At 38.9% G+C, this 18,466-nt stretch overlaps 1 protein-coding gene across 6 annotated transcripts in view; it reads right to left on the bottom strand.

Annotated features, from left to right (window-relative positions):
* LOC119265935 overlaps nucleotides 1-18,466 on the bottom strand; it is a 229,693-nt gene that overhangs the window by 183,065 nt on the left and 28,162 nt on the right. The gene's annotated exons all lie outside the window — the stretch shown is intronic.

Below are 18,466 nucleotides of genomic sequence, written 5' to 3' on the forward strand. Positions count from 1 at the left end.
CGGGCACTATGTGCTATATTCTTATGCTATACACTGGTCTATTCATGCAAGTCTACAGCAGAGGATTTTAGTTTAGTCTCGTTATCAGCTGCAGAGGTAACACACGAGTAAAGCTCCCATTAAACCTGACAGGTTCAACACGTCATCAGATAATTAGCTTCTCATTAAAGCACAAAGACAGAGCTGAAGTGCTGCTTGTGGCTTTTAAGTGAAAGAGGCACAACAACTTGAAACAGCTAGCTAGTCTGTAGATTACACAGCATGTATGCTAGCTAGCAAGTACAACAGCTAATCCAGCTAAAGATTTAAGAAGTTTTAAAGGACATGATCTGTAACTTACCAGGACTCCAGCTAGAATAGCTGACAACTTCAGCTTCTGCACGATACCTGCTATTCAAATGCTATCCACATGCTAGCTGTTTCGAGCTTCCTCTTTCCTTCAAACACTACATTTACCACCTGCTGTGCTTCGTTCTGTCCATCAGACTGAAGGTTGTCCTGTACAGAAAGGCTAGTTATTTGAAACGGCAAAACTGATATGAGAAGTCATCCATGCATCCATCCATCCATCCATCCATGTAAAAACAAAAGGTTGTATTTATTTACAGCATGTAGGCTGGTTGTCATAATGTAATCAGTTCTGTTTGTGTTTTTATTGTCATAAGCCGTAAAAAAAGTTGAATCATTTCCGAGTTGAGTCATTTAAGGACGAGTCCATGTGGAGCTTTGAGTGGGTCAACCTGTGAATCCGGTGCTATATGGTGATGTATTTTCCGGAGCCTAGATGTTTATATGCTCGTATCGCCACAAAATTAACTCAGTATATTTCTTGTGAAGATGTCATTTACAGAGCTTTGGTGAACAATACATTATTGCATAAAAAAACACATGTTTTGTAGAGGCTTTGCTCACAGTGTCCCACTCATGACAACTGGAGGGAATTTCACAAACAAGGCCTGTGACTGGCTGGCATACAAGAGGAACTATCAGCCAAAACAGAACTGCAGGAAGTGCATGAGCTCGTAATTGTGTAAAGGTGAGTTTGTCTTTTTCACAAGCTTTGTTCTGCTGAACGTATATTGAGGCTTTAACGCTCTGCAGTAAATTGAACTGACAGACTATTGCAGTTACTTAACTAAAGACTCCCAGTAACCAATATAACATTTGGAAATCATTAGGTGAATGCTGCAAATAAACTAACATGAAAAACGTGTTGCACAGAAATCCAGTGATTTATCTGTCCATTTTGCATGTATTGCCTTAAAATAATGTCTCTACAGTGGCTACTGCCTAATCTTCCTGGCCACATTTCACATTTTAGCCTCTAATTTTAGTTTGTTTTTCTCTTTTAACAAACCACCAGACTAGTTAAATTTTCACACATGCACAAATATTCACCGTTAATAACAAAACAACTGCTTTCACCCTCCCGTGTGAAATCCACAGCTTGTCTGGTTAATCACAGAACTAATAGCAGATCTGCCAACTGTAATGACAATGTTACCACTGTGATAAACATACGTGACATCAAGTGTCAACTTCTTTCTGAAGCTCTAAGCATTTCTTCTATGCCTGCCGCAAAAGGAAGGATTACTGAAATATGGCTTGCTAAGACTGCTGATAAACAAACGATGAGAAAGCTCACAGCTGAGTTAGAAACAGCAACTGAAAAAGCAACTGAATGACAAAAATATTCAATCTGGCTGACAATATAGTGAAAAACGATTTACATTATTCCTTGGTTTGACTGGTGTGATGGAACAAAATGAAGTGGACCTGGTGGACTCATTAAAATGCTACACCTGACTTTTTTGGGGGGGCTTTATTGGAGTATGCTTATTCATTGTAAATATCATGTATATACGATAAACCTGTTTCTACAGTTCTGGTCACAGATTTTTAATTCGGTCCACAAATTTCATTGGTCCTGAGCGATTAGTCAAATTCTGTGTTCCCCTGAAATGTTCTACACTAAACACAAATACACAGTACCATACAACACAATCACACTTGCTGATAGAACATGACCTAAGTGAGGCAAACCGTGACTACTACAGCTAGGCCTTCAGTTTCGGCCATAAATGGCCACAACTAAAGTCACTGTCCGCAGTTAGTAATAGCTAGGGCTGTTTTTTCATTCATTAGTTATCAAAAATGTGATTAGTAGACTCCACTGTCACTTCTAAATTATACTGGTGGTTCATCCGACAAGTTAGGCTTTGAAATTTGCATCTGAATCCCAAACCAATGGGAGAGCTTGACTGATTCTATCAAGATACCACAGAAATTTTAACTGGAAAAAATTCTGTTGGTCATTTCAAGAATTTAACCTTTCTGGTTTCAGGCAAAACTAAGCAATGAATTAAGACTAATATTACAATGCTTGCAGAGTTTAAAGACAATAAGCAAAACGATTCCACTAAATAAACACGTAAAAAAAAAAATACAGACGTGTATTTGTTTTTTCTTTCACAGAAATGATTAGGCTGCCTCTGAAGCCCTATAAGGCCCTGAAGATTACCCACTGGTATTAACAAATGCATTGTATCCAGTTTTATATCATGGAGAACATCCTACTCACTAGAAGGACTAGCACACAAAGGAAGCACTCGATCTTAGATACAGGCTTAGTCTCCTCTCTGGTTGCAGATGGAAGGTGAGGCAAATGCTCAGACTGGCAGTCTGTGCTGAATCTTAACCATTGCCTGTGAATGTGTAAGGAGTGACTCACTGCAGGAACGCTACCTTAGCAGGACGCTGCAGTACCAACATATTTCACAGTCGCTAAAAGAGCTCCGTTTTTTTCTGCTCTGGGTTAAAGAACCCATGCTTTCTAAATGCTCCTCCCCCAATTTCAACCATGTCTTACAAAATATCTAGCATGTCTAGCAAATAGCACCGTGCAAAAGTCAGAGAACAGCCATCGTTTATTTCATTTTCAGTCTAAACGGTCACTATTCATTTTTCAAAAGATATTTCCAAGGAGATTAAATGTAGGATAATCCATATGAAAATAAGCAAAAAACAGTTTCCAAAACTGGAGTTTAAAAACTATTGAAAGAGAATACAGGACTTCTAACAACCACCTGAAATAGCAGGTCCCCACCAGATGAACAGTATTTAAAGCACTGATTGTTTCTGTCCATCCATCCACTGTGAGACAGCTCAACGCTATGATTCTGAAAGGGTGCGCAGCTGTTAAGAAGCTCTTACTGAGACAAGAAAATAGAAAAAAAAAATTGAAATTTAACATAGAAGCTGCTGGTGTTTCTTAGAACAATGGACTGACCACCCCAGTGTCCAGAACTCAATGTCTCTGAATGTGCTTGGGATTAGCTGGACCATGAAAAGCAGAAAATACAACCAATTTCTATGACTAAACTTTGAAGATGTGGAATATATCCCTGCAGATTTCTTTGAGACTGGAAGCTATAATGAGGGGAAAGAGTGACACCCTAAATACTTGAAAAACTGATATAATATTTAGATGTTGAGGCTTCTGTGTACTTATCTGTTAAATATGTCTTCCGCTGAAAAATGAATGACTTATGTACAGTACTTTGAAACATTTTGACACAAATCTGACAGAAATTAAGCATTGTATTAGGCTTCTATGTATTTTGAACTGTGTTTTGAAACAAATCTATATGACTAAAACTAAAAATTAATACTGCTTTGTCACATTAACATGAAATATGACCCAAAAATGGGTTTTAAAACACATACTCCAAAACACAGCCCTCAGATCTCATTAGGCAGGCTATTGTGTTTCTCAATAATTTGCTTACAATGTGGTTGATGCAGAGAAATCTAATTGGGGTATTGACTAATTATCAGCCAATTAACCAAATGTCAATTTGAAGCCATTACAAAAAAGTACCTTAATGACTTTTTTGCAGTTAATTCAAGTAGCAGCATTGATTCCATGTCACATTATGTAGACAACGCATACATAAAACAGATTGTGCCTCGAGTTCCTACCAAACTAAAAAATAATCAAGTGTGTTCTAGTGTTGGCCAACAGGGTACTTAACATTCTGCACCATTCCACAGATTCATGATCCTTACAGAGACTCCGACCATCGCTGGCTACTCCCCAGACACTGTGTACACTTGATAACCCACACTTAACATCTGACCACTGCCTGAAAAACAACACAGGAGACTTACACTGCCTTACACTGCCTACCAGCAATGCTCAGGTACACTTTCGGCAAAAGACAAGGAGGTTTATCTGCAGGTCAAATGCTCAACTAAACTGACTGAACAAAACCAACGGAGGAAAATCAGAAACATTTAAGAGCCAGCTTTGGTTCCCCAAAGGACCATGCTTGAAAAAGAGATTTGAAGGTGTGAAGAATGATTTGAGGGTTAAAAAAGCCGTAAACATAGAGACGGGTGTCAGGGCTGATGTGTGACAGAAGGATAGCAGCAAGAGTGAATGGGAAGGTTTACAGGACAAAAGTGCATCCTGCTATGATGTATGGTTTGGAGACTGTGGCTCTGTCTAAAAGACAGGAGGCTGAGCTGGAGGTGGCGGAGATGAAGATGCTGAGATTTTCATTGGGAGTGACAAGGATGGACAAGATTAGAAATGAGCAGATCAGAGGGACAGTGAAGGTGGAGCAGTTTGGAGATAAAGCCAGAGAGGCCAGGTTGAGATGGTTTGGACATGTGTTGAGGAGGAATAGTGGATATATTGGGCAAAGAATGTTGGAGATGGAGCTGCCGGGTAGAAGGAGAAGAGGTAGACCTCAGAGAAGGTTTATGGATGTAGTGAAGGTGGACATGGAGATGGTTGGTGTGAAAGTAGAGGAGGCAGTGGATAGGGCAAGATGGAGGCAGATGATCCGCTGTGGCGACCCCTAAAGGGAGCAGCCGAAAGAAGAAGAAGAAGATGAACTGATATTATTGTGATTTCAATAGGCACTTTGCAAATTATCTTTCATTCTCAATGTTTTTGTTTATTTTACCATTCTCTTTGTATGGCTATTGTAATCTATAGCCAATTTAAATGTATGCACTTATTTGTCGGCTATACAGACAGTCAAATAATAACTACACACACACAAACATCGAATCCCACATGGAATGATTATAATGTAGATTGGCAATGATTGCGGGGAAATATGCAACTGAAGCAAATATACTCTGCTACATGTGATCTAATTTGGGCAGAGCATAAAATGGACAATCTTGTCCAGACGCCCCAATTTACCAATATTGTCCAAACATTGTTCCAAACAAACAAACAAGAAGAACCACTGGTCATCACCACAGGCCATCTTTGAGAAACATTTTATATATATATGTACACACACACACACACACACACACACACACACACACAAACACACACATCATTACACATTATTAACTAATATTACAAGCTAGCCTAATTGGTAATTACACAGTAAATACATTACCATCAGGAAAAAAACATGAGTGGTGGGGTAAGGCTGAGTAGCTTCATAACTGAATTCAAATCAAAATTTACATTATCATCCAAGCTTCCTGGATTAAAGGTTGAGTATCTGTACTTTTGACAGACTTGTTTGTTACAATACATTACATTTGAGAAACAACTGATATCAAACTGCTTTGTGCTTTTGTTATCTGTGGTGATAAGAGTTAAAACAGCTGGTCTAGGACCTTTGCTTTTACCTCCTCACGAATGCAGTCACAGTACACTGACGGGGAGAAGTGATCTTAGATTAGCAGTCCTCGCCTGAAAGTCTTAATGAATAGGAGCCAACGGTTGTGTCAGCGAGAGGAATAAATGACATCTGAAATGAATTAGGAACAGCCGTTCTGGAGGGCTTGTACTGTAAAGCTTATTTTGAAAGGTGGCTTTTTTCCTGTCACACTGAGATCTAGTTTCCATTCAACGAAAAGCTTACCTTAAATCACCCCGGTTTTGAACTCTGTGCCCTGCGCCACCGGTACCAACTACGTCCAATCACTCGCTCGAGTGTGTCTAATTTTGTGTTGCCTTTTCAGTTCCTTGCTTAACTGACAGAAGAGCATCTGAGGGGTCTTCCCGGTTTGTCAGACACATTCAGCAGCGAGCATATGGACTATTTCATGGCCATCTCCCCTCTCTCCCACCCGCCGGGCGATCGGTACAGTAACAGCAGCAATGCTTTTAGACGGACATTCAGCCGAGAGACGCATGCCAGGCCTGGGCCCTGTGGAATCCGGCCCGCAACACTCGATATGTGGATTCAATTACCCTGAACCCGTCTGCCTTTGTGCCTGGATCGACAGATAGCATCTGAGTGGACACCTCCCTCCATTCTGCTCCTGCTGCCTGTGGAGCGGCACGCGGGATCATGGGAAAGAATTTTGGCCAAGACAAAATACCTCTGCTTAGGCACATTTCTCGGAACAGCGTAGGACGCGTACTTGTTTATGAGAAAATACGCTCTATTTACGCTCATGTATGCTAACATTCGGAGACAAACATAGGTTGTCCAGATCCATAACAAAGGAACGGTATAGAAGGCAGATGTGCATAGGACAAGCTAGTGAGGGAAATAATTTAGATTAGAAGATAAGACTCCAGGAGAACCGTTTTAAGGTCCTGTCCACGAGTGTCCAGATATTTTTGAGAGAAAAAAAAATCAGTGTTTTTGATCACTCAAAACAGTGGTTTCTTTAAAATACACTCTCCAGGATGGAGATGTGTGGCAGCTTCTGTCCAAATGTTTTTGAAAACGCTGATGTCACGCTGTTAACTTGAGCATGCCTGATTCTATTTACTGAGCATCCAGAAGTGCAGCTGACGACAAGGGGGTTTCTGACTGTCTGGTAATTTGTGGGTTGACAGTGTGTTTATAGACGAAATTTGCTTTAGTGCAAATGGAGGGAAACTCTAGAAAACACAATTTCTATGGCTGCCCAAAACTCTGTAGGCATTTGGGGATGATTGGCGACATTGGAACTTGGCAGTTTAGCCATGGCACCAGGAAGCAGCAAACTTTCTTTAACTTTTTAAGCTTTTATTTTCTGGCAGAATTTGGACTTTGAATCTGCATTAGGTGACAGCCTGTGGGTCAAAGTCTACTGAGTTTGTAACATGCTGCCATTACTTTCTTAGAAAATGTCTACACCAGCTTCGTGATCTGTATTTTGCAGAGCACAAATGCTCACAATGTCCATCTTGAGGTGTCTGACATTGTATTTTATCACCCTCAACTGAGCAGGTGAGCTCATCTGAGTATTTTTGAGTCATTTCTGCAATTTTAATTGACGTGTTTCAACTAAACATAAGTTTATTATTAAAGTATAGTGATTTTTAAAGAAGAAATATCAGATATTAGCCAACACTCAAAGTTTCAATACTGGTAATCGCAAAAAAGTACTAACAGTGATTCATTAAGTGTTTAACGAATTGACATCTAAATTAGTTGGACTGCGTGCAGGTCCACACTGATCACAGTAAAACAGAACAGAATGTAGAACAGGAACTTTCTGTGTGGCACTGCTTTCTATCACTATATACAAGAAGCCCCACGTTGCCTTTATTGTTGGACGCACTGCAATGAGTGACCGTGCGCAAACATTCAGCACTCATACGATCTAAACTCTTATGAGTTTGCAAAGGCTTCAACACACTTTTCGCACCAACACCTTGCACATTAAATGCAACGCAGTTATACACATGTACTGACGTAATGCCTTTACAATAAACAGTGACTGAAGTGCCAAGCACATCACTATTCATATCTTTCCTTAATCAACACGCCAGGCAGTGACATAAAATATAAATCTGCAAGTTTTCGACTTAGATCATGCTTATTAAACACTACAATGCAAACGTCAAAGAACATCCTTCATTTGTGCTCTTTCCAGTCAAAACAGAAAACAGACATTGTGCACAGGCTATTCAGTTTTCAGCTACAAGACAAAAAAAACAAAACAAAAAAAAAAAAACAGAAAATGTTTAAAAAAATACAAAGACGTCTCAACAATTAAATAGAGTATTCAATTTTTTTTCACTACTTAGTGTGTCCACTCTGCCTTTATTGCAGTTTTCATTATTTTCAGTTGTCTCGCTTTCAGTTTTCCAAAGAAATCTGCACCGATATTTTCCCACACCTCCAAAGTGGAGGTGCTTCTCACAATCCAAAAGTCCCCAAACACATTCAGTCATGTTGAGGTCTGGACTTGGGTGGTCAGTCTATGGAAGGTTCTTTTTTTTTTTTTTTTTAGCTATTTCCGTTTCTCAGTGAGGGCAGTTTAGCATCATTTTAGACCCTTAGAGTTGAGCTGTTTTCTCACGGTGGAAAGTGGACAGAAACACCTGTGATTTTTCAGATCCAAAGCAAGAGTGGAGCTCAATTTTCTTTCTCACAAAGACGGTGGTCTGTCAGGTATTAAATAATTGCTACCCTCTTTTCTGAGTTTTCTCACGTTTTTCTCTACCTTTTCCACAAATTCTTCCTTTGAGTGTTTTACTTCTTAAACAAGTGGGAGAATATACATCTAATCTCTTCAGAAATATCTTCTGAAAAATGAGTAACTTGTACTTAATGACCTTTTCAGCTGGACTGCACGGTACTGTACACAGCAAAATAAATGTGACAACACTGAGTAATGATATTAGTAAAGGAGAAACCTGGCATCCCTTCAGTAAAGGAAAAAAAAACAGGTAAAACCATAACAAAACCCTAACATGGAAAGGTTTAGGTGTAAATCATTCGGTGTGGTTTGGTAGGGAACGATGTTGAGACGAAGACACGTGGCTCAAAGGTGCAGCCATGAGGACTGTGGTCTGATAAATCATACAGCGGATAAAAAGTTCTCAACATGCCCTGATGACGGTTCTCTCCAGCATCCAGAAGTCAAGAGGTTCATACTGATAACTCAGATAACTCAGCCATAAGACAGGCCTCATGACTCACATAGGGTCCGCCATTCAGCGGGGAGTGGAATCTAATTTATGCACCAAAAACCCTTGTCTACATGTGTTCCTTCCACATAATTTAGCCTTAAATCAAGAAGTGTGGCGCAGAGGCTGTGTGCAGCAAGGGTCATTTGGATGCTAATTCGTTCTTTTTTGCAGGACATTCACATTTTCTAATGTTTTTAAAACATGGATAGTGATTTCAAATAAAAAAGACTGAGTTCATAACTACTTTATGAATGCATAACATTTGTAAAAGCAAAAATAAATGATATATTATCCACTTTAAAGAGTATCCTACTTAAAATAATAATAATAATTTTCCTCTTTCAAATAAAAGTGCTGCTTTTCTAAGGGAAATTAAGCTAAAACATTCTCTACTGAGGATACAGTTTATATGTTTTCCTGAGTTTAAATCACAATATGGGAACACAAAATGTGACAGTGTTCAGTGTTCAATGTACAGTGGCACCCAAACTTTTGCAAACAATAGTGGATTGTAAACACTCTATAGATAGAGGAGTGAATTGTACCTGTATAGTCCATATATGGAAACTAAGCTACACATTTTTAATTTATAGTTTTTTGATGCAACAAAAACAAATGCTCCGCCCATTCAGTTTAGCTCCGCCCATACATACTGACCTTATAAGGAGCTGTTTTAGCTTGGACTAGTTTTCGAAAAAGGGCCCAATCTGGGGTAGACCAAAATCTACATAGGGTCACCAAGCCAATGAGTCTTGTGACCAAAATTCAAAACCTGTGGCCAGAATAATGGAAACGTGTTTAGTTTTGATGCTCATCAACGGACGTCTGATCCAGGTTACTTCACTACTGTACAGCTACTGCAGTCATAGCCTCTTAGTGTAACAGCAGCTTATATAACACTTTATTACACTTAAGAGTGACAACTTTAGCCAATGAAAGAGCATCTATGCCGCTATGCGGACCAGAGACTGGTTTCAGAAAAGAGTCCAAAGAAAGAAAATCTACTAAAACTACACACTTAAGAGAAACACTGAGAAGTTCTTCAAAAAACTTCAAAAAAAGAATTTTCTTCATTTTTCTTAAAATGTCTCTCTAAAAGTGGTATTCTTAAAAAAATGTATGGCTTTAAGTCTTTACTCAAGATCCTTCTTAAGTGTTTGTCTTCAGAAAGCTTATGTGAATTCAGGTGGTCACCACACCATCACATTAGTTGCTGCAGGTAACGAACTGTTACAAAATCTGAATCCTTTGATTCTGTTTCCAACCCAACAGATTTGTGAAAAGGGAAAAAGAACAACAAAAAAACCTGAACATTTTACTTTTAATGTTGTTTCATACTGAAGCCAGAAACATACAATAGCAGATTGTCATTTGTGGTCATGAGCTGTCATAATAAATTTTGTTCAGCACTACAACAGTGTGGTTTTTACAACTACAACCATCAGACGTAACGTTTGATGTCGCATTGGCTAACTAGAGTTCAAAAGGCAAACAATATCATGTGACAAGCTGTCATGACATCAAACCAGAGGAGAATCACGCCTGTATTTAAACTCTATTTAAACTCTAAGTATTGCAGTATTACTCTTGTTCTACTGTTAAGTTTTGGATGGAAACAAAAGGCTTTAATTCTTGAAATGGCCAGCGGAAAATTGGTAATAAGGTATTGCTTTTCTCTGTGATATGTAGGAAAATATAGGTTAGCTCTCCCATTGGTTAGTACTTTGGGAGCTAAAGGAAAGTCCTAACATGTTACATTAATTCAGCATAATTATTAACTCACAGCAGAATCAAAGAATTATGGATGGATTTACAGTGGGTGGATCCAATTTCATGAGAAAAATGGTCACTCCAGGCCTTCTGGAAGAGCTAGATAGGTCACTGATTCTGACAATGAGTGACAGTCTAATCTATAAGCTGTTAGAAATGGAAAACAATGGCAGCTTTACACCAGAACACTCTGCTGAAAGAGTTACCGTGAAACTGCTACAAGAAAAAATATATGCTTATATGTCTGTCACAAGCTTTAAATAAATTACTGAATGTCTTTTAGAAACTTAAAATGTCTGTGTTTAATCTAGAACTGCCTTTTTCAAATTTTCCACCCACCTTAAATAATGCAGCAGGCACATTCTTGAATGGAAAATTCAACCAAGAACTTCACCTTAATCAGTCTTAGCTTAATGCTAACAAACTAGAATCCAATAGGAACTTAGGACTGCCAAGGCAGGGCTGTTTCTTAAGTTCTGGCCAATTTATGGCCCACTGCACCAAACATTATGGGATCTGTTGTGAAAACTGCAGATGATGGAAACAAAACACTCAACAAATTCTGTCATTACGATTCATGACAGCATATGATGATATATATATATATATAGACCTGTCCAGGGAGTTGCCTTCTGCCCATGGTCATGTAGTAGGGTTCAAAGTATTATCAGATTTCCAAGACAAATGACCACCCACTGCATTTTTAGCGGCCTTTTCGCTCTGGATAAGAGTGTCTGCTAAATGCTGTAAATGTAAATGTAGCGGCCAATGTGAAATGTGTGGCCAGAGGGAATGTCCACCCCAGGCACAAAACAGGGCAACCAATCACAGAGAGTTCATTTACATACGTCAGTCGTAAAGGCACATCCAGTTTAACACTATGGGATACAGAGAGGTTGGAAAATGGTCGTTTGGTTCATAAACCAACACAATTCTGAAGCTGACAGGGGAAATAATCAAATAAATGTAGGATTTGGATTTTTAAACGTCCTTTAGTCCAGAAGTTTAGATTGATTAATATTCACTTCTCCGTATTCTGTTAAAGCCAAAGGCTTCACCTGCATCGCTCTGCTTGCATACGCTACTCCCATTAAAAAAAAAGTGGGGGTGCAATTTCATATCCAGAGAAGCAGGAGGCGAGGGTCAAAGTTCAACGGAGACCAGCGGAAAAAAAAGGAAAGGTTTTCCCATGGGACAGGATAAACCACTGCAAACCAGACAGGGGGGAATATGGTATCAGACAGACGTCCCCATAATGCGAAACAGTCGTAATGCGGTCCCATCAGCGGGACAAACCAAGTGCTTTCTGCGCACACCGCAGGGGTGGCACAGGCACAAAATGCAGACGGTCGATAGCTGCCGCATTTACTTAACTGCAATTATTTATCGCCGCTATCAAGCGATGTCAACAAATATGATGGACTGCTCTGCCGTAAAAGTTTTCATTTGCCTTATTGCTGTATTCATAACACTAAAAAACAAACCCTGGCCACGTCCAGAGCCTGTCTAGACCGCTTCTGCAACCACAATCCTGCAGGAAAATGCACATCGCTGACCTTCCCGCATGTCTGAGTCGTATCATTTGCAGTGAAAATGAAATGTCAAACATTATTTTTACATGGCTTGTTAATCTTCAGCGAAAAAAAAGAAGGGGGCTGCACGACTGGCCATAAGCTCCTGGGGAACATTATATCCGCTTCTTATTCCAGAGAGCCCACGAGGGAGAAGCCGTTATTTTTGTCTCAAAGCCAAATAGATGTGCAACGGGGTTTCATCATCACTAATTTAATGTTGCCTCAAGCAAGATAGGAACACAGTACAGGTTAAAGAAGATAGTTTGGCGCAGCGATGGTTATTCCAGCTGTGAGCTCGGTCAAACGACGCATCTGGGAGCCCTGACCTCTCGTGCAAAAAACTGCTTCAGTCTGTTCCAAGACAAAAGATGCAAAGAAAGGAAGAAAGTAAGAGCAGCTAGGGGCATTAAAATTGCTGTCAACTCTCTTTCATACGTAATTACTATAATTTTTAATAAATTGACCACACCATGCAGAGCTGCTTCGTTAAAAAGAAAAATAGCAGAGGCGTTGTCATAACAGAACTTCATATCTCCAAGGGAACTTTATAGAACTACGAGTTTACAATAAGACTACCTTAATAAAGGCTTGATGAATGGTTAAAAATCAGCTCATTAATGGTTATTAATTTAAAGGTCATAAATCCTTTATAACGTGGATCTTGCAAAAAAACTTTTTATAAAGGATTTATGAATAGTTTAAAATATGCTTATTATTGGTTATTAATAATCCCTTTGTAAAGATAATATTACCATAAGACTACCCTTGGAAAGGGCTTATTAATCATTTAAATTAAGTTATTATTTCTTATTAATAAGATCATAACCACCTTAAAAATCATAAATAAGCTGAGCTGTTACATGTGATGAATATGAATATCTGATGAAGCTGACAGGTTTAACGTTGACTGATGAAGACAAAGTAAGATAAGGAACCCGAGGTTTGATAACACAGATTACAGATAAATGCAGGCTCACTATTTGGCAAGCAACAGACCACTTTAGAACTGCTTATTAATATTTGGCATGCTTATGATCCATTTTAAAGCATTCATAAAACTTTCAGAAGAGTAGTCTTATTGTAAAGCAGTACCAAAGTAGTGGTGCTCAATATGATGCAAATTTACTGTTATCCTAATAAAAGGTATCACAATGTGTGTCACAATGAGAATGTCATGCATTTCATTGCCACTTAGAAGACTAACTGCACTTTTTAAATGTAGAATTAGTTCTGTTTAACTGGTTTTAATGCATTATTTGAAATGTCCAATGATGTCATGAATCATGATGCTATATTTTGACTACTTGCACCCAGCACCCTGATCCCCCCCCCACCCCTTTTAATGCATGTCACAAAATTCATATAACACAATGTCTATTGGTTGATTAGTACTGAAATGTTCAGACAATATAACTGGCATGTCTTTCAAAAAAAAAAAAATGAAAAAAAACTGATATCTTGACAGCAAGATGTAATCCTTACGCATGTAATTTAATAACATGCTGCAAAGTGTCCTAATATTCTGAGTTAAAACCCTACAGAGACAGCAGAGCAGAAAGTCTAGGGCAAGAGACTTTTGTAAAAGGCATCAGTGGAAAAGGGCCATGCCTTCTACCTTTTCCTTAAATGTTTGCAGAGGTTTGCCAGGCAACGAGCCAAGAAAATGACTTTGTTTGACCCGACTGCCAATCAATTCGGCAGTGAGGGCCCAGACTAAACAGACCCTTTTTCCAGCAAGCTCCATTGGTTGCAGCTGCCTCCTGTGGGCGGGGCCAGGCACAGAAACTGGGCTGTTGACAAGGGAAAAAGGGAAGGAGAGAGCTGGTGCATGATACCTACTGCAAACACACGGCCAATCGCGGTGCGGCCACTCGGTCGACTAAATAACTTGGCTAAACACGTTGTTAAACCATTGGTAGATGTTGTGAGCTAATTCAAGTTTAGCGGGGAAAACAGCTGCTATTCCATTTACGCTCGTGTCATTTACATACAAAGAGTTCTTCGCCTCATTGTGTGTTGCTAGGCAGTTTTTGTAGAGTGGGAATAGGTTTACCCAATCCAAAGCCAAACTACACTGCAGCAAAAAGGAAGAGAGGAAGGCTAAACCATATTCTCCACCATAAGTTTAACCCACATTCCCTGTCTGGAGACAATCAGGAGTAGTTAAGGCTCCATTAGTGGTGAGAAGTCAGTCTATTAAAAGAGAAGACCCTCATAGCAACGTCACAGCATGAGCACGCAGTGCTAATTTAATTAATACCGACTTTGAGAAAGGAAAGCATTTCTTTGAGGGGCTCGGCCAAGGTCTCTCCTCTTTAAAACCACATTCAATAGAACAAGCAATGACTTTGAGCCTTTTTTTGCGGGGTCAGGAATATAAAAGGGCATTCAATTAAAACATGAGGCTTAATCAGTTTCTGAATAGTGTGCATTGATTACCTGGCCAAACGCTGCTAAGCATGAGCGACCAGCAGACCTCGTTCCTTTAACATCACGACACTGATCAATGCATTATGAATTCCAAGCATCCAACTTTGGAAAACATAAATGTATACCCCTTGTGAAAACACTGTCTGAGGATCGATAAAAATGGCACTATACAGAGCTGGAGAGAGCATCATCTTTAATTGACCTAGACAATTAAAATGAATTTAAATGATGCTGGTCTTTAATTAACAGTGCTTCGTTTCAGAATGGCCAAGGAAATATAGCCCAAGAGGTGAAACACTAGTGCAAGGAGCATCGGGCTCTCCAGCACAGATGGAACTGCAGACAAAATTGCATTTTCACTGTGAAAATGGTTTGAAAATACCATTAAGTCATAATGATATGCATCACTGCTGACAACAAAAGATGCTGTCATTGGCCTACGAAGACACAAAGCTGTACAAATTTCTTCAATCAGAGCACACATAGTGGTGTTTATCTCTAGCTTTTGTCCAGAACTGTAATTTTACCATATTCCTTTGAAATAATAAATTTGCACTGATTACCTCACACCCAAGTTTTTTATTTAAATTATGAAAATATCCAAATATGCACCTTAGAAAAGTGAACAAAGTGTACCTTTATGCTCATTTAAGGTATACAATTGGCTTTTTAAGTGTACATATACATTGTTTTGACCTGACAAACACATATCTGCACAGTCCACCAGTATACTGGATGTCACGTTTTAAGTTACTATGGACGTTTTTCTAGTAAAGTTCAAACAATCCTTCTGTTATTATGCTAAAAACATCTTAACAATTAAAAAATACATTGCTTGACAGTATCATTTTATGCAGCTCTAAGATGAATCTATTTTCAGTTGGCAGCAAGAACAACACTCATTACTGCATTCTGTAATCACGCCTGTTCTGAGCATTTCCTTAGATAATCCCCCGCCAGTACAACCTCTTTTTGTCACAGCAATTGACAGACAATAGGAAAGGAAAGTCAAAAAATTACCTAAATTAGTATTAAGCCTTTGGAAGAAATAATATTATACATTTAAGCCTATAATTAGGCTCTTGTGAAGCAATCAGCTGTAATTACATAGCGGCATTCAATAAGGCAAACTCACGAACCAGTGCAGACATTAATATCTAAGCTTCTAAATAATACCTCGAAAGAAGCTTTTGCGTATTACACCTTTTAACAAGATAACAGGTTTAATCTTCGATCTTTTTAACCTCAGATGGTTCAAAATGAACAAACTTTTGCTTTCAGGTAGACCTAAAGCTGGAGACGGAAGCATTATTTAGAGACTTCAGGCAAATTTATGGAGTCTATGGGAGTTTATTCCTATAAAACTACAGACACATTTCCCCCAACCTGTATGAAACTGTTTTTCCCTTGATTTTAAGTACCCTACTTTAAACACCCCATTCCTAAACCCTCCTAACTCTACGGCTATGGTGAGAGTATTGAGTATGAAAAGCATGGCATTTTCCACTGCCTGAAAAGCTGATTCAGCAAAATACACCGAGGCCGCTGTAGGAATTATACACAAAGGCATAATTATGATTCTCCTCTGCAGCATGCAGGAAATGGCAGAACCAAAACTGCTTCGCATTTACAGACAGAAAACAAAAAAGGAGAACGCCTCATAAGTCGAAAGATATAGTGTAGGCAACTGTTCTGTGCATGAAGCAGTGCTTTATAAGCACACAAATGAGGTGAAGAGACCCCGACAGTCATAAAGAGGAAACAGACATAACGTTTATGGCTGATGTGGTGGCGTTCAAAACCAGTCAGATGTTGCTTTTTGTAACAAGTCCCCCACATCCAGTCCATTTTTGTCCCATTAGACCAGTTAAGCTGGAGAATTATGAGAAGGAAATCCTCATTTTCACAACGCATTCAGCCAGGCTGAAGATTTTTATAAATCAATGAAAATGATTTAAATTAGTTACTTCCAAAAAAAAGTATGATGGGTACACCTCAGTTTAAGACTCCTACATAACATTAACATAAAGATGCTAATAAATATGTCATAACAGATGCCATTTGCTGTTAAGAGTCATCATGACCGATGCGATAATGTTTAATATCACAACAGCTAACCACACAGCAGAAAACTGAATGGTATAAGCTGTCGTGGCATCAAACATCAGCAATGGTAACATGACTGCATTACATTACTGAACATGATCCGTCACAACAACTCATGACAACATAAGACATCTACCCTGGCATGTTTACGGCATGGTTACATCAATATTATGTATCAGGGTTTAAGTAAAGTGTTACAGAATATTGAATTGTCTGTTTTGGAAAACTTCACATCCTTTTTAAACACATAGTCCAATCACAAGAATTCTGTCTTCTACTTGACTCTTTCCACTCAAACTTTCCAGTTCCTTTTTTCACACACTGTTCATTACTACAATGATTTTACAACACTGAGTCGCTGATCTGTACTGTATTATGGGATATAACAGCAACAGAGTTAAAAAGGCATTTTTATTTCAATAAACTCATCTTAAGTGTTTTATTTTGATGATTCAGGTTTTAATGTTTTAATGTCATCTAAAGTTTTATGTTTTTTTCCTGATTGTTTAGATGCTGGAACAATGAGGTGTTGACAAAACTTGTATTGTTTATTGATATTGCCTGATGTTACTGCCAGAGTTGTTGGTCAGGTTTGTGCAAATGAAACTTATAAACATATTCAGGGCAAAACATTAATATGTTCATTGATATTGTTTTTTATTTTGTTTCAATTAATCTTTTACTTTATTTGAATAAAGGCTAAACTGTCACCTTTTCTGTAAAATCACAATAAAATACTGACAAAGGTTTACTGTAATTTTTATAATGTATTTAGTTGAATATACTTTTGTAGAATCACAGGTGGTTATTGTGTTTTAATTAGAGTGAGTGTACAGCAAAAAACAGACATCACAGTCTTGTATTCCAGGCGGTTGTGAAGTCACAACAAAAGACGCCTTTTTACTGCCGTTTACTGTTAATATGGTTCAGTAATTTACTGTGAAAGTGATGCAAATAGCAGCCAGTAACTTACTGAATTTTCACAGTGGCATTTCAGTGTAGTCATCATTGTTACCTGATTTTTTTTTTTTTTAACTGTCAGCACTGTCACTGGAATTAAAGCCATCACGGCAGGCTATGAAGAAATGCTTAGAGCTCTGGAAAGAAGCTGTCACTTGCCATCACATTAGCTATCATGGTGGTAAAGTTAATTAATTAATTAATTGACCCTTTTTAGTCCCACAACGGGGAATTTCACCTTCGCATTTAACCCATCCGTGAAGTGAAACACCACATACACACTAGTGAGCACACACACTAGGGGACAGTGAGCACACTTGCCCATAGCGGTGGGCAGCCCTATCCAAAGCACCCGGGGGGGCAGCTGGAAGTTAGGTGTCTTGCTCAAGGACACCTCAGGTCACATACTGTCGGCTCAGGGGATCAAACCAGCGAACTTCTGGTCACAGGGCCGGTTCCCTAACCTCCAGCCCATGACTGCCAAGAGCCGCACCATGTTTCTGCCCGGCAGAATTCTCTCACAGGGGAGAAATAAAAGCAATTATGAAATGGTTGGTATTTGTGAATTTGTGGTCTGGTGTTTTTTTTTTTTTAATAGAAAGAAGCAAAGACCACAGGCTCAGCATTTTAGTGGCCAAAACGAGAAATGTTTTGACCAAAAAGGCAAGACCCCTGCACTAAGACAATTGTCACTGCTACTAATCCAAAAAAACCTAAGCAAGAGTTTTAA

The sequence above is a fragment of the Pygocentrus nattereri genome, chromosome 18 (genome assembly GCF_015220715.1).
Source record: "Pygocentrus nattereri isolate fPygNat1 chromosome 18, fPygNat1.pri, whole genome shotgun sequence".
NCBI classification, from domain to species: Eukaryota; Metazoa; Chordata; class Actinopteri; order Characiformes; family Serrasalmidae; genus Pygocentrus; species Pygocentrus nattereri.